The 25,099-nt window shown below is 33.9% G+C and overlaps 1 protein-coding gene across 2 annotated transcripts in view; it reads left to right on the top strand.

Moving 5' to 3' along the window:
• The window catches only part of LOC129789596 (irregular chiasm C-roughest protein-like), a 130,586-nt gene that overhangs the window by 94,567 nt on the left and 10,920 nt on the right, over window positions 1-25,099 (top strand). The window contains exon 4 of one of the 2 annotated variants that reach the window (XM_055826521.1): window positions 625-692. The exons of the other annotated variant lie outside the window; for it this stretch is intronic. The gene's annotated coding sequence lies outside the window, so the exon portion shown is untranslated. The remainder of the gene's footprint in view (window positions 1-624; window positions 693-25,099) is intronic. 2 annotated transcript variants of the gene reach the window in all.

The following is a 25,099-nucleotide window of genomic DNA, read 5'->3' on the forward strand; positions in this document are numbered from 1 at the left end:
TCCGCCCATCTGCATTCGCACTCGGAAATTATTCCGCATTGTAGCCGACAAATTGTCACAGTTTTAGGTAAAAAGGAAGAGAGACCGACTTGGAGTTATATTCCCATTCTAAAAGGTGTTCGGCCGAAGCGGAAGGAGGTTGGTGGCGAAAGTTATGGTGCAGGCGACGAGGTGGATGTGTAGAAAGTTTCACTCAAGGAAACTTTGTTTACAGCTATAAACGGAACTTGTTAAAGTTAAATTCATTTCGTACATTTCTTACGTCCCTCTTTTTCTCATGATGTTCCTCATGGGGCGTATAACTTTGAAAATATTTGTGGTTGCCACTCAAAATATAGGAAGGAATTACATTGCGTATAAAATCAAACTTGTTGGCGAAATTTTGAATGAATTCATACAATGAGAATTGGTGGTTGTGAAAGTAAATTTAAAGAAAAAACCCTTCCACATTTCAATATAATCAATGTTGTGGATGGAATTCTTGTCAGTAAAATTATATATAACCAAAATTATTATGTATGTAGATACTTTTACTTGAAGCAAAGAAATTCCAGCAATTTGTAATTTATTTTATTCTAAATTATCTCCAGAATTAGTTTGATTGAAAATATTTTTCTATTTCAGATCTCCTGCGGCTGTAAAGGATGGTCATATGCAACAATGTGCATTTCATTATATGATAATCAATTACGGTAAGTTATTCTATATATATTTACAATGATTTCTTATTAAACAAGAAGAAACTCCTACGGTGTGTGCCAAGTTTGTCTTGTAGAGAAGAAGCTTTTACTATAAAACGAGAGGTGGAAGATTGGAAAAGTTTTTTACAAATTTTAAGATCGTTTGCACGGTCTTTTCTCTTATCAATTTTTTTTTCACCCTCACCCGCAATCCCAGTGGGGGAGAAAGACTAGAAGTTTTAAATACTCTCCCACTTGTCTTAATTATCATTCCACCTCGCAGACATACCCCAAAACAACCCCCTCGCAGTGATCTTGTCTTTGGTGTACGTTTTCTCCCCCAAGGGAGATTTTATTGCGCCACTTCTTCATTTTGTGAATGGCGCGTAAATGAATGGGAAGTGACTTTTCAACTTTTTCACTCAATGCATGAACTTCTCGACTATTCTTGATTTTGCAAAAATAACTTTTATCTCTCACCGACGTATTTTAAGCATTTTAATTGCCTTTGCTAGTTTCCAAGAAATCTCCATTTGCCAAATCACATTTCTTGTCCTCTCAATTTATCTATTATTCGTTGATCTTTATGAGTAAGAGTTAAAAGTTAATTTGAGAAATAGAAAATGTTGAAGTTTCTTCTTTAAGTTTTTCTTTTTATTTTCTCAAAATTCTTTTAGCATAACACGAACTATTTTTTTTCGTGTTCTCAAAACTTCAATAGAGAATTCCTAATGAGGTTTAACATTTATTTTTGCAACATATGTTGCGTAAAAGTTTTACTGATTCTAGCAAAGAAAGAGTGATATATAGTTTCTTTGAAAATTTGACCCGATTTTCTTTGCTTAAGGTTAAGAATATAAAAATGTCGAAGAAAGAATCACAGCTAAAAGTGACATGTGGTAGATTTATGTAGGTAGAGAGTAGAGAGGTATTCGAAATAATGGATTTTTTTTTATTTTAAAGAAAAAATCGCTCTAGCTTCAATTTATGTTTGATATGGACACGAATTTATTCCCAATGTTCCTAGCTAGGTGATGCCCTAGATTTAGCATAGATTTTTTTATTCAAAGTTAGCAACATGAATTTTCTACAATGAGCAATTAGCTGGGAAAACATACCAAAACAAAAGTTATTTATTTAATTTTGCATGTGATACTGCTTTATATAATCATAATAGTACTTATAGTACAAAACTAAAATGAAACAGAAAAATTGTTATTCGTTTAAATGAAAATTTAAGACATATAATGTGCATACTACATAAGTGAAATATTTACATAAATAACGTCCATTTCTGAGATAAACTTTTCTAAAAAATCCACATGGGAAAAGTTTATTTATTTTTTTTGTTGGGCATTTGAGGGTAAAATCTGAAAACAGGATAGAATCAGAAGGCATTCATTTACCATGTGGAGCGGGTTATATTTTTTACCTCCTCCATGTTCGATGGTCTCTGCGGATGAGGTACTTTTGGGAAAACAAATGTAGTAGATTAAGTTTATGTGAAGAGAACCAAAAGAGTCCTAGAGTCTGAATAAAACTATTTTGTGGTTGTTCACGGGATTTATTGGGCGATTTACTACTTTGGTCATTCAAGTTGTTTTTCCTGGGCGCGAACCGTATAGGAGAACGAAGATTACTCGATATTTTTTCTTTTTTTTTTTTGGGAGTCCCACACAAACATTTTGGTTTTTCCCATTGAAATGCTTGGAGTTTAGGTACTGTGTGTGTGAACCCAAATGACACACCTGATAGGAATTACACGATGAAAGGACGACCACTGCAGCCTTTTGTATTTTTCACTTTATCTCAATTGCTGACATTCTTGTATGTTTAGGTATAGACTTTTAAAGTTTTAAAATCCTCTCTTTCCAAACATTCCCTAGAGCCTTGTATATAATATTCTTTGGTGTTACGAACCACTTTTGCCTCGCTTTGTAAGTTCCAGTGCTATATGCTTTTATCCCGGAATGGCGAAACAGTGCGATTTAAAAATGCAAACTCTGTCGCCGCTGATGTTCAATTCACCAAACACTCCTTGTGTACGACGCCCGGGATGAAAGCTTCGAGAATTGTAAAACAAACCAAATGATGCCATCGCGATGCGATGACATCGAAAACTCTCCGCTCTGGCAGGAGATTTTTGGTTCATGGTATTGTTACATTCTGGTAAATAACACAAGAGTCAGGCAACCACTTGATTTATGTGGAAAACATGTCAAACAATGTGCATTTTTCAAACTGAGAGTTCTCCACCGTGAAGCATATACCCCTCCAATATGCAAATGCCACTCATTCCATAACTGATTTATCTACGTGACCCTATGATTTTTTTTAAGGTAAAAACAAAAATATAGACAAAACTAGACCAAGCGCATAATAATTTGCATTTTTATGCCATTTATTAATGCCAGAGCTTAGATCAATATAATACAGTTTCGATCAATTTTTGCATCTCATCACTATTGGTTATGTATTTATTAAAATTTGTATTATAATGCATGGTTTTTTTCATGAGATATTTAGTTAGTCATCATTATTAATATGAGAGTGAATTTCGCATTTATTATTTGCATTTTAAATCCCATCAAATTCCAATAATATTCATTCACTGAATTAAGTGTCGAATATTATGATTTAAAAAAAACTATAACACGAATTTGTTTTTCTTTATGTAAAAAAATATTTAAATATATATCTCGCCTCAAGGAAAATTTACAGAGCTAAACGCTTTAAAGTATAAAATTGAGTTATATTTTATTACTTTAAATTGTAATTAAAATAATCTCTAAATGCCAAAGGAATTATTATAAATACCTACACTTGATACTATATATCATTTATGAGGATTAAATATAATTTCCATCGGTTTGTGCATTGCAATGAAGTCTGTATTTTCTTTATTGAAGTAACGATCCTAAATTTAAATCTATTTTAATGCCAAATTGGGTGTCCTATAGCCAAATACTACGTTATTCAAAAGCGTTATCTCTCGTGAAACCCCCAAAATCCTCTGACAAAGTACAAATACATGGGGGGAGAAAGAAAGCCGAATAGATGAGAATTTACATGACTTTGGGATAGATATAAATGTAATATGACACGCGGTTTTTCATGATACATCCCATTCAGTAAGTCTTCTGATTTTGCTTGTGCGACTTATATACATATGTATATGTTTGATGTTATAAGGGTGAAGAACAATATCTTCCATTGTTCCCTTAATTCCCCACGTGATCCACACACACGCAGCCACCCCTTTTCTTTTATTTCCTCCTCCGACATCATTGTAAAATCATGTCAGAGCTCCAACCCCTTACCCCACAAATCTGATTTAGAAGACGAAATGCGGAAGATTCTGGGAAAGTTTCAAATTATATGCTATACGGAAAATGGTTGGGTATATGTTACTGTATACTTATGTATTTGTTCCTGTGAGTTTAAATAAATTGGTGTGGAGAATTCTTGCTGGTGCTGTCCAGCTGTGAGATATTAACCATCTCACTGAGTCCTTTCTCTAAACTGATGGCACGTGTGGTTTGAGTTGACCACCGAGTTTGTCTATTCTATATTTTGAACTAATGCCTTCTGCTTGTGATATAAAAAAATCTTTTTCTACGACAGCAAACAAATTTTTCAAATTAGGATTAACCGGTCAAATAGAAAAGTCTACTATGAAAATCTCAGGAAAACACTCATCTTAATAACCCTATCCCAGGGAGATAATCGTAAAATGAGGAGAGATATGTAGTGTGGTACAATTTGCTCAATATATGTATAGATAAATATTCCTTATAGCATAGGAGAGTTTTGTGGGATGAGTAAAAATAAAAATATTTGCCGAGAGGTTTCTGGTGGGCGAACAAATATTTGCCAAATGCAAATGACAATGGGAAAAGGAGGAGCAAAATGTCCCAATATTGCCCTTCTGATAGAGCCATATATTGTGACATAACGCGTGAAAAATTCCAATTCCGAACACCAAAATTTTATCCCCTTCATCGGCAAACACCAGACTTGCGGGGGTGATTTGAATTTGAAGGAACGCAATTTTTCTGTACTCAAGAGCCATTTAAGAAGGGATCAAAGTTATCACCAATTTCACCATGCGGTTGAAAATACATTTCATATGTAAGTTATTTTCTTATATGTACGTACAGTACACCCATCCTCCTAAACATCTTTCCCACATTCATCCTATCATCACCCAAAAAGTTCCCATAAAATCTCTGCTGACGAAAGAAACTTGGCAATTGTTGTACCATATAAACTTGAGAAGGGCATAAGCTCAATGAACGAGAGACAAACGGAATTGTATATATAGGATTATTATAATAGTCGGAAACCATGCACATACCCATCTAAACTCCATACCTAAGTCCCCTAAGCGGAGGTTAAATTGCTTCCTTTTCATATCTGTTTCCTCTCTACATATACCTATGAGGATGGGGGTCATATACAAAGAGAAAAGCTCGTTATTCTTTTTAATAGCAAAACTTTCTCTAACTTCACTCCATGCAAAAGTTCCCGTGCAGACGGTCTCGGTAAACCACCGCAAAATTAACGTTTAAAAAAAACGTCGAAAGTATAGAAGGTACTCAAAAATCCACAAAATCCCGAATTGTGGACACAAATAGTTCTTCACAAAAATTGGATGATGAATCAGCCATAGAAGACAATAATTGAAGTTGAAGAATTATTTTACGTTTCTTACATTTCTAACTACAAATTAGAATGAAGATAAATTCAATGAGAATTCTCTTCTTCAAACCCATTACCTTCGCCAGCATGGACCTTAATTTGAAACTTAACCACTTGAAATAATTCATAGTCTTTTGTATTATCTTTTAATGAAAAATAGATTTTTTTTATTTCAATTTAAAAAATGTTGATTTTACAAAAAGTAGCTTTCAAAATAGATTATCATCCATTAAAAAGTCAGCAATGATTTCCAACAGATATAACATTTCCACCAAGACTACTTACGCTATCTATCACATCCATACCTACATTTGCTGCCCAACCACCCAAACGACGAATATTCAAAATAAACTATTGATGACGTTGACAATGTGAAGAAATTTTGAGTTTCTGACACAAAATGTAAAATGAAAAGGGGGGAAAAGAAAATGTTGAAATTCTTATGACTTTATCTCCCGCCGGAGTGTGCTTTACGGATACTACATAGCAGAAAAAAGCGTAGGGATGAGGCGGATGAAGTTTTGCTATGATTGACAAACATTATTCGAAGATGATCTCTGAAAATATTTTATATGAAAGACGCTCCAAGTATATTCCTCTGGGATTTTCACCATCACACCCCACAAACAGAAGGAACACTGAGAACTAAGAAGCAGCTTGAATGAAATCGATTGGAAATTCTGTTTTTCTCAACACCTACACACAGTTTATTTACGACGCCGAAGGCATTCATGGTACTTTAGGAATGCTTGATGACAATCTCTTCATGTTCAACTGATCTCTTTGAAAACAACTGGTGAGACTTGCAACGTAGTGGTCAGATTACTATCTTTGATACTCCTGTTAAAAAACATTTCATTTCTAAAACAAAAAATAAATAAATGAGAAAACAGAAAAGTCAAAAGGAAAAGTTTTCAAAGGTTCACACAAACTAGGTATAATACATAATGTAAATTATGTTCATACACATGCTTTTAAAAAAAAGGGAGAGGGTGGTAAGATAGAGAATTGTGGAAATTTGCTGAGGATTATATTATAACCCTCAAAGGTCTGAGAATCATTGAGAGCTATAATAGCATTATCATACCTATTTACAATACGGTGAAGATTTTGGTGTAATAAAATAAATGGATGGAAGTTAATTTTTCATACAGGAGACTGGGGATTTTCGTATAATTTTAAGGACAATATAACGATATTTTCCACCACAATGAAAAACTACAATAGGAAATAAGTAGAACATGTTAAATTTTCGCATAAGGAAGTTAGTTTAGGTTAGAACTATTACTTTTTTTTAATAGAAGGAACATGAAATATATCAAGTATACCATAATACCTAAATTCATAAAATTACAAACACGTATACATACATACATGCATACATACATACATACATTATGTATATTATATAAGTGTATTTACAACGAAATATAATCACGTGTTACCAAAACAAAAAAATATATAATTTTCATGTTTGTATTATTATTTTTAATAAGGTAAAAACATGCAAAATAATAAAATAATGTTTGTTTATGATGTTTGGATGCCTTTTTGTGTGTGTTTTTATAATCGCTTCACCTTTTTTTAAAGCTCTACGTAAAAGAGAATTTATTCAAATAATGTTCCTATATTGCTGCACAAGAGGAGAAATGTAGTACAGTTGGTGGTGGTAAAATCATAAAAAAAGCTCGCTGAAAGGAATGGTAAAGGGAAAATGGGGGAAAGAAGAGAAACCATGAAAAACTTGATGATATACCTACATATACTCGGGTTGATACTGACGGAAATTTAATGTTTTTGATGCTTTAGGACAAATCCTTCCGAATTGCGTCAGCCAAGGGACGGTAGGTCAACCCATTATTAAATTAAGGTCCCAAAGATCACAAGTTAGTCAGTTAATCGTATTCTCTTCAAAAATAGAATCCCCCTACATGAAAATCAGCAAGATCATTCAATTAAGACGTTTGACGATTCCCAAACAAAGACACAATTGAGTAAGTTAGGAAATTTTGAAAAATTGAAAAATTGAAAGAAATGAAATATTGAAAGAAAAATTGTAATTTATCTAAATGTTTAATAAAAATTCCAGCCACTGAGGAAGACGCACAGTAGCGTCGAAAGCTCTGGCCCCTAAAATTGAAAGGATGTGTTTGGGTTGACCTACCGTCCCTTGGCTGACGCAATTCGGAAGGATTTGTCCTAAAGCATCAAAAATACCTACATATACATATATAGGTTTCTCTGTTTCACTTTTTATATTGTATAGTTCGGTGAACGTAAACATTTCTTCGTGGGCTATAAAACATACAAAATATCCTCGTAAAGTATTTTCTTTTATATCAGCAACTTGTATATACCTATGTAAGTGATCCAACACGGGTAGATTTATATGCAATAATCTAAATGAAAATTGTATACTAACATGCTTGCATCGGGTAACACCATTCCTTTTTCCTTGAAAAGTTTTCTGTTTTTTTTTTACAACATTTTGCAGTATCCTGTGTCCGCACAAAGTGCATACACTTATACAGCATAAAAATATTGATTTCCATGTAAACTGTCCCTTTTGTTGAATACAAATTATTTTTGCATGTTCAATTTATTATGTATAGATTCTATCGCATTCGCCACCAATGTAATTGTACACATCAACACCCCCTAGACAATTTTAGCTACATTATATTCAATTCCAAATATTTAATTAAATAAATTGGAAACTAATTTCAATTGGAATATTCAACGGGATAGAAAACACAAAATGTTTTAGTTTACATTTTAATGAAAATTTAGAAAACGATTTTATCTATTTATCAGTAAATACCTGTGAATTCTAGTGTTTATCAATATTTTAATAAGTTCACGTATTTAGCATCGATTAGCTTTATTTGTACATGGCGAATTGTTTTCAATTCAAATATTTCCAATACGTAGGTTTATAGAGTTACAAATGCATACTGCACTTGTAATTACCTATTGCAATTCAAAAATTTCCCAAAATTATTTATTTCAATTTATCAACAAAAGGTTTTACAAAAAATAAAATTATATAAATATTGTGAATTTAATGTTTTTAAAAATTACATCTTAATCCATATATGAACTTTTTTGAATAATTTGTATGTACAGGAACTTATAATAATGGATTGTCAAGTAATTTGGAAACCTGAAGAATTTTAAGAGCAATTTTCAAGTTTTTGAAGTTAAAAAAAATTGCATGTTTTCTCTTTAAATGGTCAAATATTCATTAGAATTTAGTACTTTCAGTTCTTAAAAATAAATTTCGTCTTAAAAAAATATTTAAAATTTCACATTTTGGCTATTTCATTCCTGTAGAGTTTCCAAAAGCTATCTATAGTATGTAGGTTTATACCTACAATGGAATTCAAAATTTATTCCTATCCATTAGGAAATTGAAAGAGTTTTTTTTGTCAAAGAAGTATCGACTTGGTCCTTTTTTTCTTTTGAAATTCAACACTGGCCCAATATTCTTGGAAATCACTCAAGGATGTAATTGTATGAAGAATGCGAAACCCATCCAATCATTTTTTTTTTGGGAAGTGAGTTTTTGATGAAAATGGAAAATTTTCTTCCTTTTATCATCTCTGTGTTATTGTCCAAAATGTGCAACCTACAGCCATGGTGCGTGTGGGTGTTACACAGATAGAAGTGGGAAAGTGCAAAAGAAACACAAATTTGTCTTTTTTGCATAAAGTCCTTGGGTGTCATTAAATTTAGATTGATTGTGTAAAGCGTAAACGACATCAGTAAAATATCCTTTAAAAGGAATTTAATGAGCATGGGATTTTGTACTTCTTCTATTGAGCCACCCACTCCGCTCTGTTGTCGCTGTTTTCATTCCAATAAATATAAATATGTGCATAATACATTTTAAAGCTCCCCATTAAATTCACGTACATACCCGACGTATCATTCGCTCTTTCCTCTACATTTTCGTGCTTCCTTCATTTCTCTTTCCACACACAAAAAGGAGTTAAGGAACAACAATGCGCCATTTAATAAATTTTTCATTCTCATACAATGTACATATACATACATATACAGTTAGATAAATATTTTACAAAGAAAGCGAATGAAATCACCTTGAGTATTTTCCTTCTCCAGGATATCTGGTATGCGAACGTGATTTCTTCCGAGAAGCCAATGCAATATGGCTACAAAAAAAGGAAAGGATTGCGCTAAAGTTTATGGGAATTTGTGCATTGCATAGTATCACGATTGAAGTAAAACTAAAATTAAATGAATTAATAAAAAGGACATTGTCATTCCACCCTGTGCAATACCTATACACAAGTATTAACCTAATAAATTCCTTAGAGCAAATTCCTCTGAACATTAAAAATACTTCCGGGCTGGAGAATGAATGTCAGAACACGATGGATGGCATCGTTTTCATAAAATTAAATTTTCTGTAATGAGAACGTGATGAAAGTCACCGTGAGGAAAAGTTTTCTGCACCACCTCATCACACTTCCCAACAAATAATCACCATCATTGAATTTTATAGTTTGTAAATGAATGTGTAACAATACCATAAAGTGGTTTTTCACTCTTCAAAATTCCACTTTAATTAAAAGCTCTCCAACTAAATTTTCATTATATGAGCCTTTTTCGATTATTTTCTCAATTATACCATACCTAGGAACTCCTTGTGCGGAAAATTTATACACAGCGAGATATTGCAAACTTCGTAGCGGGAGAAGAGGAATTCCAGTTTGTGGAATACCTCATTCAAGGGCAGAAAACATTGGTGTAACCTATTTTTTTTTTACTTACAAATTACTTTTTTCATAAAATTATGTGTAAATTGAAAAAAAAGATACCTGTAAAAAATTTCAAGCTAAAATATAAACATTTTAACTTAAAAGAGAGTATACAAATCTTTCTGTTTATTTTATATTTTTGAGGTAAAAAAATAAATGAACATCCGGAATGAGAGTAGATGTTTTTCTACACTCGGGGAATATTTTTTGATATTAAATTCAACTTCCACCACTTGCTCGAATACCTGTGACACAAACCGGAGGAGTATGCTTGTGGGGTTTGGTAGAAGAAAGCATCCCCAGAAGAGTGACAATCACAACGTAGAGCGCTGTTAATCTTGTGGCTTTCATTTATCACTTGAAAATTGCAATACAGACTCCCATTTTGCAGACTCCACTTGAGTATTCTCAATGCAACAGCAACAAATGACCTGACTTAATAAATGAATGTACAACTCCTGCTGAAGGATTCACGTAAACTTTTCAACCATAAGCTTTTTCTCATTTGTATATACATGCATAATTTATGTGTATATTTTGGAATATACATGCAAATGCAAATGGAAGTGTTTTGAATGCACTCATCAGTCACTTTTTATCATTAACTAAATCGCATTGTATTTGCATGTGGGTTGATAGCTAAAACTTAATAATAACTTTTATAAGTAAGAAATAAGTTCTGGTAGATTTATATTTTTAATCTTTAGAATCATTAAATAATGAACCAAAAATGCTGACAATTCTGAAGAGTTTGCAGTAACATTCACAAATTATACCTACCTATTCGACTATTCGCTTAATGAACAAATAGGTACATTATGTATATAAGGACTTTCTCATTGGAAAAGTAAATACCTATTTGAAGAAAAAAAATTACCAACTGGCGGAATGAAACTTTAAATTGAAAAAAATGTTCCTTTACAACTCGAAAAATGTTTTTAGTAAAGTTGAGCAGAGTGCAATTTTCCTACTTTTCTAATTAGAACGCTTCCCATTGCTTACCTTTCTTTCAATCCTTCCATCGTCTGTTGACTCCCACAGATTTTCACAAAATTAAATTATTCGTGACATAATTAGCGTGTGAGATTGCTTTATATGTTGAACACATACCTCCCCCTATACTACATAGCCCAAATGGTTTGGAGTTATTTTTATTAATTAACAATTAAGCAGTAAATTTTCATCAATTTCACCCTCTAGCCCTGTGTCAGAGGTAGGAAAAAAAAGTTCTCCACACACCCAATTATGATTTTTTTTCCTTTCTATTTTTTTTATTCTGGTAAGAGCAAAAAAGGCGATAAAATGCAAATTTTCTCCAATTTGCTCGTCACGAAAGCATGGTTTTTTTTTCATTGCTTGATTTACTCGCCGCGCTTTTCCTCAAAAATTTTCCCCTCACCGTCGCTTACCATGGGGTTGTGAAAATTGATTTTCTTTTTGGCAAAACAGAGCATATTAATTGCCACGGCACATTCAGTTCAGTGTGTTTCATGTTGTGCTGGGCGCACACCTCAATATTGTGGCTGTCTACGGTAAAGTAAATAAGAGTGGGTAAAAGTCACCCTCAAGCACACCCTTGTGCCACTAATTCCAATAAAAATATTAATTTTATGTCACAAGCATGGTTAGGAATGTTGGAAGTGAATAAAAAAATAGTGGTTTGTCATTTTGTTGCCTTTTTATTTGTTTTTCTCACAAACACAAAATTCTAAAATAAATTATTTAAAATAAATGGAATTATTAGGCTAAGTAAGGAGACAGAAGACTTCCTTCAGTTGGGCATCTACTTACATGTATATAAAAATTAAACAAGAAAAGAAAAATCTTTGTAAAAGTTCTAATTTTTAACTGCTCAACTATTTGAAAAGTTTTCAAAATGACGCGAAAGCTATAAATGAAAATCATCTAGGTGAGAGATAATTTTATTTTTGTTCAACTCTTTTTAAATGTATGGAAGGTGAGATTTTTTCTTATTTTTAGTTTGATGTCCTCGTTCTTGTATTCATCCTCCCAAAAAGAAGAAGAATGAAGGAGAAAATTTGAATATTTCAATTTGAATATAAATGTGTGAAAATGCTTCTCATCCATACCACACAGAAAAGACACGTAAGAGTATTTTGCATGCACTCACTAACCCAATATAATGGAAGTCTTCGATGAGAAAAATTTAAAGAAGTCCGCATGTGATTGGAATATAGTCACGTTTGTCACTTTAAAATAATAAACTGGAGGATAACTAACTAAAAAAGCGAGCTAGAAAAATAAAAATAAATTATTTAAGTATATTTCCTAACAGAAATTTCAATATTTCAATGTTATTCTTCAATTGCCTTTGATCAAAAGAACAATAATTTTATTTTTTTTATCACAAGGCTATCATTTCAATTAATAATAATTTGAAATTATTACATAAATATACGTGCTTTATATATATATAAAAATATATAGTGAGCTTTTAACTAAGGCGTTTTATTACTTGTCAAAATAACAAATCGATTTATATGTAAACATATACACATTACATTATTGTATTGCTTAAAGTGATATCCCATCCGACATAACTTGCTGTACCTACATACAGATTATAATAGAGAGCGATTCCCTCTCGTGCGAATGAATGGGAGCTGAGTAAGTGCTTTTGAAGAGCTCATAATGAACATTGGACACGTGTTCTGACAATATACACTATCATTTTGATTTTACAACCATTTTGTATGCTACCAAAAATTACCAAGTAAACATAATCCTACATAGGGCATTTGGAAATGTACAAATAATGTTTTTTGAGCTTTTTGAAACTTTTTATTTAATTGAAAATTCAATAAATCTAAAAATATTTTTATGTTATTTGATATAGAGAAATAAATAGGATATTTTAGGGGTTGAAGGGCAATTGCCAGTTCATATTTTTAGTTTTTTGTATTATTATATTGAATATCTAATAGAAAATACTCTTCAGAGCTGATTTTCGAATTATTATAATAAAATTTAAAATAAATTTAATAATTCCCATTAGAGCGTTAGATTTATTAATCTCCAAAAATATAATATACCTACCAATCATCTAAATGGATTCTCCATAACAAAGGATATACATTTCTTCAAAGAAAGAAATAAGGAGAAATTGATTTTTCGCAGAAAGTTGATGAAATAATGATTAGGTAGTTATTATCTATGAACACCATGCCTTTCCAGAGTTTCAGGTTAATGAAGTAAAATGAGACTCATTAATCAAACTTTTCGATAACTCCTTTTGTATGTGAGGGCAACCCGATAGCAGCTCAATAAATGATAATTTATGCACAAATCCAAACATAAATGAAATTAGGAAACAACAAATATTTTGTTTCCTTATGATAACGAAAATGACAAAAAAATGAATTTATATAGCCTCGATCGCCTTTAAGGAAATAAATCACTTGCCTTACCACATAATTCTCCCTCAGCCGAACATGTTGCCCGCATCTAACCCTAATGATGATGACTTTGGGTGAAATAGATAATTCGATAAAGAAGGGAAAATATTTACAATACCACCGTAGTGTTGCTTTACAAATTTCTTTGATTTTTTAAGACAATTTAATGGTTTTACCTAATTCTTGTGAAGATTATTCCATAGAATCGAGAAAAATAAATGAATTTCCAACGTTAAGAAACATTTTGGTCGAATTGCCCTGGCCACCCCTATACAAATATCTGCGAAGGGGAGCTAAAAAAAAGTTCAATGTCATTGTGGCTTTTATCGTGCCAGGGTGTTTAGTCAAAAGAGGCTCTAGAGATATTTTTATAGAGGGTTTTCAAATCATATTCCTACCCTACAAACGGTACCCACGGGTTCAATTTTCGCGAAGTAAAATTGAGTACACTTGTTCGACTTGTTCCAAAATAGTTTGTCTTCCGGTGTCGAGTTTTTCATGTAAAATTCGTAATAGTTTTACTGGGAGTTATGGAGAAAATAATATTTCTATCGAGTAAAATGAATAAAGTTGTAATAAAATGAAAAGATAGGGAAAATGTCATTTCTATGAGTCCACTGAGAAATATATGTACAAAATATATGCTAACGCGAAGAGACTTTTGGACACATCACATTGTAAATTTTAGCCCATGGGGAGATGTACATTGTGTGTGCATATGTATATATATTTTCAGTAGAATTATTGTTGAACATGGAAATGAATGTAGCAAAAATTACGTGACATTCTCCTTGTGTTGGAGAAAGCCATTTCTCTTGACCTTTCCCACAAAAACACACTCATTCACTTTGTCGTGTAGTGCCTTGGAAGTGAAACCCTCCCTCAGTATATTCTGTTGTTTAGTTGGGCAAAAGCTAGGTGGGGGTTTGGGGTTTTACAAAACTACTTAGATACGACACTGTGTCACATGCGGTGATGGATATCTTTGATGGACCAGTGTGTTGCCGGAAACCTAAATGTACTCTATATTTGCTATGTTGAGTGCAGCACTAGTGCAGCATATATAAGAAATTAAATAAAGGATTCTATATAGACCACATAGCCGCATTTAATTGATTTTAGTGGATGATTTCCAATGGGAAAGCCAGCATTCGATATCTCTCCATAATGGCTATACGAGGTATACAACATGTAAAGGTAGTCTAATTGCATTTATAGGTTGCGCAAACTGCATACCTACCTGGTAACTATATTTTAATGTTTATTTAAGATGGGAGAATAATTCTAAAGACCTGTAAATCATATTAGTTTGTTATATATACCTTATCTTATACGTTACCTATAATATATAATTTTTCGTGCGTCTTAATTAATCATATTTTCAAGATTTTTTTTTAAGCTTTAAGTTAAAAAAAATTTTAATTTAAAAGAATAAATGCTTGTAGGACCATTTCAGGTACCTATTATATTTCTAAATTTGATTCAAAAATTATTTTCATTGATTAAATTCCTCCAATTTAACCAAAAAAAACTATCCTAAGTTAATAAGTCATTCATGCGGTTATTTACGCATATACGAAAGTCATAACTTCTTACACGAATTGTAGCCCGAAAAAGAGTTAGAAAAGCCAGTGTGTAGGAAACATGAAAAGCATAAAGTGAGTGACCATTATTTAGGGAGAAATGAAACAAATCACATTTGGGATTTATACCGTGGAGGAGTAAATATGTTTTATATATACTCCCAAGCCCCTTTGGATCCTTTTTCTCCTGCATGATTCCTAATAATACGTGCGTGTGTGGGAAGTGGCTGATATCAAATGTACACATAATAGATTGTAACGTGCGAGTCAGAAAATTGATACGATTTCACTAAGGAACGAAAAAAAAAGAGAGCAAACAATCTCAGAGATTTCCATTGAATGGAAAAGCTTAACAAAGTTTTCCATTCAGAGTTCCGGTCAGAGGGGGTGCGTGTATTTAAGAAGACATCACACTTCACACATTGGATAATCTCCCATGGATTTTGTGGCTAATTCTTGAGGCTTCGTCCAATGTGTTTCAGGAAAGCAAATGAGTGTAGGGATTGAAAATTTTCAGCTATATAAATTGTTGTGTAGTTGTGACGGAAAAAGCTCAGTGAAAAGAGTGACTTTATGAGAATTTTGCATGAGCTTTGGCAATTGGGAGCCCCATGGGATAGTATAAGTATAAAGTAAATCAAGTAGTGACCATATCTCGATGCCTTTTGTGGGTCCCATAGTGAGAAAATAGAAATATTAATTAAGCTCCACGCTTGTGATGGATGACTATAATCCGATTAGGGAGATAATATGTCAGAAACTGGTTAAGCTTAAGTATATAACTATGGAGTGGTAGTCGTGTTACTCGTTGCTCTTGCAAACATCAATGGAATAGTACTCACTACACTCTTCTAATAACCTTTCAACTGGACCAGGAAGATTTATGTAGATGCATGGTGAAAGCTCCTGTGTGGATGGGGACAAAGTGCCTCACAGATGCAACCCTATACGCCCCTATGCAGAATTGTGAGTTTAATTAAATTCAATCAGGACTTAAGCTTTCTCCACATCGAATAGAGCACTTGTACGGCCACCCACCTACCCTTGTTCTCAATAAATTAGAGTTAACACCAAAGTGTTACAATCGACAAGATATTTTCCCACCCAGAAATGAGGGAATTGAGGATTTGTACAAAATACTTATATATGTATATATATACATATGTAACATATATGACATAGCCCCAACCCCCAGCTCTGTCTTCTCCTAAAACATGAGATTCCATCGACTTAATATATGATTATGGTCGCTCACCGCACAGCATATACTACATACATATTTGAGGTGGCGTAGGTGGGTATCAAACCCCCTGCTCCGTATCCACCCCACCCAGGGGAGGGGTGGGGACTATTCGAGGGGGTTGAAATATATTTCTCTCGATCGATAAAGTACATACAGAGAGCCACCTTACCTGCGGAGAGAAAAATAAAGAAGCAAAAATGCCACACATAGAGGAATAAAGCAAATAAAAGGGGAGGAGAAAAGTCTTATAGAGGCCTAAATGGAAAAATGTGGGTTGCTCATGACATGAATGCGCTACACACTCTCTCTCCATTGTACTAAAGTAACAACACATGAAGTAGTCTTGGCCCTACAAAAATCGCTTACCAAACCCCCCCTCTCTTGTACGCCTTTGGGGAATGTTCATTTGGATACATCCTGCTGATCCTTTGCCATTCTACCTTTTGTGAGCACACTGAGTGGGGGGATGAATTTTCTTTCCGTAAAGAAATTGAACAGTAATTGCCATTGTCTTTGGAATTTTGAATAGTCGCTTTGAATATATACCTACATATGTATGTACGTTGTATATAGGATACCTCATTAACTTTATCATTCTCTTTAATAATTTTTAAATTTTGATACACGAACATATTTTTCTGACGTAGGTACTTATAGCACCAAAAATCATTTGAATCAATAAGAAAATTTAGGTTTTTAAGAAGTTAATAAGTATTTTTATTAAAAAAAAAATGTAAAACAACTTCGCAAAAGAACTCATAAACACAAAATCGTATGTTAATAACAGAGAAAAGGCTCAAGATTTCAAAGCAAATGAAATATTCTATATATGAAAACACAACATACACGCATCTTCACTCGAGTATGATTCAATTCTATTTGCAAATTAATCTGCAGAATGAAGAGAACTTCGCATTTCATGTGTATAAATTTCTTCGGTTTCCTTTCGAGTACCAAGAAGGAAATTGGATAAATGTAGCGCTGAGTGGGTGTTGTGGATGATTTTATATACATTTATGTAGGTACACAGGCAATGCTCAAAGTGCGGTGCTCTAAAATTACCATAATATGAATTGTTTGACAAATTTTGTATCTCTACAAATTACGAGAAAAAAATCAATTTCACGTTTTAAAATGCTTTTTTGCGCTATTATCTTTTTCAAATGGATTTTATGTATACATACATAAGGTAATGTAGATTCTTGCATTTTATTCTTGTAAAAAAAAGACAAATTGAAAATATGCTGCAGAAATAAAATTATCTATTAGAATTAATATTATTACCTATACATTTCTTTTTTTTTTACTTTTCAACACTTCTGGAATTTTTTATCGTTGAGAGACGACCTGTTAAAAAATCAATATTAATTATTAATTAGAAAGTTCCTATCCCCTTTGACTTTAACATCCTAATTGTCCCATTTTGCCACTCTTGATCGCAATTTTTAATTTAATTTCAGCCAGAAATAAAAAGTTCAATCAATGAATAGGTAATTAAAAAAAAATTAAATGTCTTAAGGTGGAAATTTATTTTAAAAAAATACATACAAAAAGATAACTTTAGCATTTAATCCGTGAGTTTTTGCAATGAAAATTTCCTTCGTGTGGGTGTTTCGTAAAAAAAAGTAGGTAGGTAAAATAACAAAAGAATCTGAGAATTAAGATCAAAAAGAGGAAAAATTTTAAATATGAAAAGGGATTTTGTTTAATAAATTATACATTTCACAGAACGCCAACACAAATCTCTCTTCGTCAAAAGGTCACAAACTCCATATATCCCATTAGAATTGGAGAAAAGTATCAATCAACCCCATCACATCTACTTTACTCGGTTATATTCACTTCACACAGTAGATACATAACATTACCCTTAACTCTTTCACACGCTAAATGGATTTGCGATAGAGTCCCCGTTGATGGGGTGGAACACTATAGTTCCTCGTTAGAGTTTGAAAGCTCTCGCAAACATCCTTGTCTTCTGCAAAAAATCATTAGCGACTTTGGCATGCTATTAGTGCGATCCTCTCTTGAATTTGTCTCAACTACGCGCCTATAGTGCCTAGTGTGTGTCATAATTATTCTGTCGCCCCACCGGTGTAGTCAGTGGGGGTTTGTATTGGGGCTGGTAGGTATTACTCTAAGGCATAGCATTACCCCCCAAAGTGTAGAGAAACAACCAGCATTTTCATATTTTACTTAATATTGAAGGAGGATTTCGGTAAGGATATGGGAAGCTCTCTTGTGCTAGAAGTGAATAGCACAAGATGAATCTTGATTATGGAATGGGGTTGGCAAATGGAAGTGATATGTTCCATCAAACCCCCTTACATTATCTCAACATAGCCTCGTAAGTGAATTTAATGTCACACTGAGACAACTAATTAAACTTATATTAGGCATAATACTGTCTCACTGATGCATTCTTCCTCTTTGTCGTATACATACATAAGGCATACGTATATGTATGTATATAGCATTTGACTGATAGTGAATTTATGTCGACATTCATGCAAATTAGCTCCAAACTAGTCAAACTTTTCACAGCCGCAGAGTATTTTATTGTGTTGTATATGAACGACATATGAGTACTGCACTGTACCCAACTACTGGGTTCCATATGAGACCAACAATGGAAGAAATTATTATTGGCTCATGAAATTTTACAACAAAACTCCCTTAAAGCTTAAACTTTACAAGGATCCCCCACTGAAATCCCAAATGGCTTTTATGTTGAAAAATTTAAATATTCATTTAATTTAATATTTAAATATTTTAAGTAATTATATACTGCACCTGATTTACATATCTGACACTACCTATAATATAATTTTAATGTTTTAATTATATTTTAATACTTTATATACATTTTTTTGGTGGAAATTAATTAAAAAATCAATCAAATTGCATTATTTTTGTTGCTCATTTCACCTACATTGGAAGCTTATTGTAGCCAATTTAATTTCTTTCAAATGGAAATGGAAATGAAAATTTTTGCTCATCATCATATTAATATTATTTCTTGTTTGTCACGATTTTTGGCTAGTTTTGACCTGTTGAGGTGTCAGTAATGCCGTATGCACACACAGTTGCAATATGACACTGATACCACTCAAACTGTCCAGCTTGGACAGTCATATTGCAGTTATATTTGCAGCCGAATTCAAAATTTACTCGGAATTAATGGCTTTAATTTTATTCAATGCGCTGCTTCATAGTATTGTAAAATACCTGACAATGAGATACCACTGTCATAGCCAGGTACTACGATTCAGAACTTATGGGGTGAGTCCGTCCGTACGACTCCATGGCCCACGAGCAACTGAGCCAACCGTACCACGATGGTTGGGAGAGAGAGTCACCTTAAGACTCCCGCCAACCTCACACACATAAGCCAATCTGTCCTATACTATGACAGTTAGTACCAGCGGTACTACATTCGGCCATTCCTGACTTTTGTGACGTCCTCGGCACAAGCTAGGAAAAGCAAGACAGATTGACCGAATTTTCCCGTGATCTTCGACCAGTATACTTCGCAATGAATGCGATAACAACTGCGGTCCTGTGTGTAGAGTATAAGTCTGCATTAGACAACAACTCTATGCACAACTGAAAATCATATTCAAAATGTTCCAGTGGAACCTCTTCCGACCAGTATAATTCGCAATGAATGCGATAACAACTGTGGTCCTGTATCATAGAATACAAGTCTGTATTAGACAACAGCTCTATGTACAAACGGAAGAATATATATCAAGTGTTCTCAATGGAACTTCTTCCAACCAGTATACTTCGCAATGACTGCGATAACAACTGGATTTATGTGTTCTAGAGTGCAAGCCCGGCACAGTGGACAACAACTCTATAGACAACTGGAAGAATATATCAAATTGTTCCTAGTGGAACCGTACCTGGTAGTCCAAGTACATAAGGGTTCTGTTTGATTTAGTTCGCCAGTGCACATGACACAAAATCATCACACCCATGAACCTACAGAAGGTTCTCTCAACACAGCCTTCGCCATGTTACTTGTTTCTCATGGAACATATGTCTAGACTTAGCTTACCCAGTTCCAGGAACCGTAAGCTCGTTCCATAGAGACTAGTGTCTCCGAGAAACCATTCGCCGTATGACTAACTATCAAGAACCTTGGACCTTAACCTTGGATTGATGTTAATCAATACGACATTTCAGATTTTCAACGTAACAGGCCCACCATGCAAGCATGATGCCTCTCCGCGAAAACCTATTCGTCATGCCTTATCTATACCAGTAGCATTTACTCACAGACTCATGAATTTATCTCTCTATACCGTCCGATCAACGAAGATTCATGATTGTTGTCTTTAGTATTAACTGATTGCATAGATACATGACTTGAATGTCTTGTCTAGCTTACAATGCGTCCATTGATCGCCCAGACCTACATTCCAATTCATCCATTCTACCATATCTGTTGAGACGTCATGTTGGTACTTTGCCTCATCATAATGGTTCTATAGATACTTGAAGAGCCAGTTTATCACAGTATTTCTACTGATCACATAATCAGAGTGAATCGCTCTTCCATGTGCACAAATGCACCTCTCTTCTTTGATACCTCAATATGCGAAACAATAATTCCAGAGAACCTTTCTTCGCCCAGGTATCCTCAAATGCTATGGAAAGCATCGCTCAGAAGAGAATCTATATTTATGGTCCAAAACCACTGATCACTTTCATCCTCATTTCAAGCACTAATTTTATGCTTCACAGTGAAACCACTCCTCCATGTACACAAGCACATCACTTTCCTCTCTGATACCCCATTGTGAACCAAAACAATAAAACCAGAAGGCTTCTTTCTTCTCAGGTATCCAATGCTTTAGTACATTAATCCGAGGAGAATCACTTCACATCACCTTACGTCTCCTATCAGCTATTTCCACCTTGTCACGCTATTTTTCACATGCCTCTCGGTATACTTCGACCTCGTGGAACCACTGATTCTTGTAGACGTATCCGGGAATTCCAGTTGAACTTTTCCACTACTTCGCTGAATCTGATCACCTTACCGCACTTATGCATTCCAATGCATCTTACAGGATGGTGCCAAATTCCTAATTACTGAAGTGTACTCATTTCTTATTGAACTTTCCCTGGTGACTATTCCTCTTTACTCATCTGCTTATTCCAAAATTCCAGTGAATCCCAGCAGAATATCACAAGTTTCCCTTCCATTTCAATGTATTTCACATATTATGGAATCCTTATTGGTGAATCTTTCATCAGGCATATATCTTTATGTTGGATTTTGTATTGCCGCCTCTTGCTTGCGGATATGCCTCATCCCTCTTTTCCATGGTGAGCGTTGATTCATATAGCACTCTTGATATTCCATGGAGCCAACACTAGCTACCTCTCCATCATCTAATCTCTTCTATGGATTCACAGTGCTAGCTGCATGCCCTTTTCCGAAGGATCTCATCATGAAGAAGTTCCTCTTTGACTCCTCCTCTAACCTGTTGAAGGTTCGTGCCATCTTAGCCTCCAACTGACAACCAACCCGTTCATTCTCATCATTTCCGAGAATCCTTAGAATAATCTCCTTGATGGTTGTTATCACTTGGCCTTAGGTAAGGGAATCCTTACTGAGGAACTACCAAGATCTTCAAATCCTTCTTTGTCACCGTCATTCATGAAACGTCCTTTCACGATGTAGGATCAGACTATGCGAATACCTCATCTTAGTATTCTCTTGACATCTTCAGCTGTATTTCTTGTCTTCTAGAACTTGGGCGTCCAGCCCTACAGCCCTATTCCAGTCCTTCCATTACAGAAAGCATGCCATAGCCTATTGTAAGTCTCCTCTCTTTTTGAGCAGTTTACAGCTCTACAGTTTTACTGTCTATTACGCATTCCACAAACTTCAAGCACCATTCAGTCTTCACAAAATCCTGAACTTCTACTTGATTTAGCCCTGAATTCTAGGACATCCTCTGAACCAGTCTGTTACTCTTCTTGTTCAGCAATCTTCAAGCACAGTCTTTGCCCCAGAAGTCTAGAGATCTAGAGAGCCTCTTTGGTGCGCTTCTCCAGCTGTTGATCATTCCACAACGTAGCCCTGAACTATCCACAGTTCCCTTTCGGGAATCGATCCTCTTCACAGAAGATCCAATCGCCAGGAGTTACGCCTCCTTGCTGATGCTCATCTTCAGCAGCTTTTAGGAACACAGTATGTGAACACGAATGTTGTACTAATTCCAACATACGACACTTCGAAATGGTCCTTCCATCCTTGACCATCCCTTTCCTGCTGAATTACATTACCGCATCATCAGGAAACATCTCCGGAGAGCTGTTTTAGAACACTCTGGGATACAGTTGAATCAGGAGACTTACAGTTGCCTCACTTCCCTTTTGAACATACCTGCTTCCCATTCAGTCCTAACTTCTATCCGAAATTGCATCTGTATTGACAGTGGAGAACAAATCTTTCCAACTCAGCAACTTATCTCTGACCACAGCTGTACGCAGTTCACAAAATTTCGTCACTTAAGTCATTCTTCTATTAACTATCAGTGAGACAGGACTCCTTGACCTAGTTTCCAACTGCTTTGATGCTGCGTTTGAGTCATTGTTCTCTGCTTCGTATAGCTCCCTGAGATCGTCCTTCTCCACAATAAGCTTTCCCTAGCTGCAGCAGTGGACTGAAAGCGACTATAATCGAGTTTAGCTCAACAGATCTGAGACCGTCCTTGGTCTAACTTGAGTGTTATGTCGTAATCCGTGGACTATCCTTTTCTGGTTTGTAAAACCCAAAACACGGACATTTCTCTGAGCTATTTAACTCTTACGTCTTTTTCCGGATCACCATAGTTCATAGCTTTCCTGTAGTACCACTTCATATTGGTCTCTTGGGATACGTTAGTATTCCTTGAACTCTTCCCCTTTTTTTTTTTTTTCAGAAAAAGAGTCCCTGTTGGTCTGCTGACGATTATTCAAGATCCACACGCCTTGTTTGGCTTCTTTAACAATCCGTTTTCATGCTTATGTTTCCATTTCTGTTGCCATTTACATTATGATGAACCTTTCCCATGGAGAAATCGGTTTTACGTGGCTTCTACTGATGGATTTTTTTTGTTCTCGCTTAGATCCATTTTACTCCTTCAATCATAATTGTATTTCCACAGAATTTTCACAATTCCACTGTTGAGTTATGCTTCTAACTCCATTGTGACAATTCTAAGCACTTGTAAATTGACATTCAAATCCAAAATTTGATTGACAAATCTTTTCAATAGGAAAGTGACATGACAACTGCAACCGCAATTCAAAAGGATTTTTTTTTTGCAAGGTAACGGAATTGTATAAATTTCCTGAACGAAAATACTTCCCAACCATTGCAACCAGTTTTCCTTCAGCTCTATGCTGCATAAGAATTGTGCTTCAACTACCTCAACCCATCCATATTTTCTTGAAATTTTCAACTAAGAGTCTCTAATTTTAAGTTATTTCTATTTTTAAATTTATTTCTCAACTTAACATTTGAAAACTTAAAATTTTCCTTCCATTTCAATTTTAATGAGAATTTGCTTCAATTGCCTTGAACATTTCATTCGTTTTTCATGAAAACTTCTAATTCCTTAAAAATTTCATTTAATTTTAAATCTTTATGAAATTTTTCATACCACGATCATGAAACTTCATTTCCTTTTGCATTCCAGAAAATACTCAATTTATTTTTCTTTCTGGACTTAACAAAGATCACTTTCAATTTCCCTTTACTTTACTTTCACGAAAATTTGCATCGCCATAAAATTTTTCTTATATTTACATCTTTATAAAAATTTCCATTCCATTTCCTATAATAGAAAATTTTAATTTGTTTTCAATATATTAGAAACTTCATTTATTCTTCGTTGAAAGACAATCTCTATTCACATACTGAATGATCTAAGATTTTCTTTTATGACTTTTATACTCAAAATTAAATAATTCTTGAAGTATTCGAAAGCTTCAATTACCTGTGACCCTTCTTTCTTGTTGAAAATTTCAATTTTGATTAACTAAAATTTTCAACTTATTATTTGAAAATTTCAGTTCTAATGGGACTTTTGCATCAATTCTTATGAAATTTTCCAGCCTCCCCACTTGTAAATAAACTTTACACCAAGGAATAAAACAAATTACTTTTTCATTCATGTTTTTTTTTTTTTATCTCGCTGAAAGAAAACTTGCAAATTATATTCAATTTTTTTTTCACGTTGCAGAAGAATATATATATACAATATATTTCCAAATAATTCCTTTGCAACTCATCATTTTATTTATTTATTTATTTTTTTCGGGTCTCATCTGATAGATGACTTTCCCGCATAAAAACTTTACAAACCAGGAATAATTTCTAATATTTTATTCCTCAACAGCTGTAAAGCAATCTTGCAATTAAATTCTCTTAAAATATCATGTTTACTCATAAACATAAAATACAATATCCAGAGAATCAGGGGGGGGTTGAAAAGCGCTTTTCAGGGTTAACATTTCACATAACATGGTATAAAACATTATAAAAAAAAAAATCATGGTACCAAATTCGGAGAATACCACTCTCCTACCAAGAGAAAATACTTGCGATTTTCCTTCTCTTTTACTTTACATGCTCATCCTGCATGCCTTCTTTTCGCCGCATCAACCTCAGCGTGTCAGGCCGCTGCGT

Source organism: Lutzomyia longipalpis, chromosome 2, assembly GCF_024334085.1.
Source record: "Lutzomyia longipalpis isolate SR_M1_2022 chromosome 2, ASM2433408v1".
NCBI classification, from domain to species: domain Eukaryota; kingdom Metazoa; phylum Arthropoda; class Insecta; order Diptera; family Psychodidae; genus Lutzomyia; species Lutzomyia longipalpis.